This window comes from Rhagoletis pomonella, unplaced genomic scaffold, assembly GCF_013731165.1.
Source record: "Rhagoletis pomonella isolate Grant_MI unplaced genomic scaffold, Rhpom_1.0 Rhpom_scaffold_00416, whole genome shotgun sequence".
In the NCBI taxonomy this organism is placed as follows: Eukaryota; Metazoa; Arthropoda; class Insecta; order Diptera; family Tephritidae; genus Rhagoletis; species Rhagoletis pomonella.
In genome coordinates, this window is record NW_023458970.1 from 1,965 (window position 1) to 3,027 (window position 1,063).

Consider the following 1,063-nt stretch of genomic DNA (forward strand, 5'->3'; position numbering starts at 1 on the left):
AGGTGTGGTGAATTTAGGTGTGGGGAGTGAAGTAGTGGTGGATTTAGGTGTGGGGAGTTAAGGTGTGGTGAATTAATGTGTAGCGAACTCAGGTGGAGTAAGTTTTTAAGCGGAGGTGAGATGAGTTGAGGTGAGGTAAGTTAAGTTAAGGGGTTAAGTTAAGATAAGTTATCTTTATCCTTATCTTCATATTCATCTTCATCTTCTTCCTCGTCTTGGTCTTCATCTTCTTCTTCATCTTTATCCTTTCCTTTATCCTGATCTAAATATGTCCATTCTTTTCTTCATTAACATATTCACCCCCACCATTGTTATTAGGTTAGGTATTTAAATTTTCCTTCCTCTTTGTCTTTATATTTAGGTTTCTTTACTTTTATTTTAATTTCTGTATTTATCCCTTTCTTCTTCTCCATACTCAAAATTATCTCATCCTTGTTTGAGGCTAATCTATTCATGTACATACATACATACATCTTATTCCTAAACTGCTGCTTAGCACGTTTCTTTAATTCACTATCAATATTAAAGCATACATTTAGGAGGCATTTCCGACCCAACCATGTACATCTATGGCATTGGTATTGGTGTGACTTTTGAATTGATTTTTTCGCTCTATTTTAAACTAATTTGAAATTTTAAAAATTGCCTGCACATCAGCATCAAAATACCTTTCTAATGATATGTAATTGTTTATACCTTAGAAGTACAGTTTAGCCGTAAAAGGGGTGTAAAGGAAACATGATTGCCTATTTATATAATTGATTTACTTATATTTCCAAACATTTTATTGCCTGTTACGGTTTTCACTCCGTAAGCAATTATCCAAAATTCTTCAGAGTCGGATGGAATGTAGTGATGTGCTGAATTGTATGTGCATTTCAAGTTTAGAAAAAACTTTCATTACTAATTTATATGATATCGGCTGAAAGACTTGAACTTATCGCAACAGAGAAATATTATTTTATCAGTTTTAACCTTAGTCGATCCAAGGTTCAAGAAAAATGCTTTGACGGGTGAAGAAGCCTTTCAGGAGGGAGATTCTGCGCAAAAATGTATTATTTTT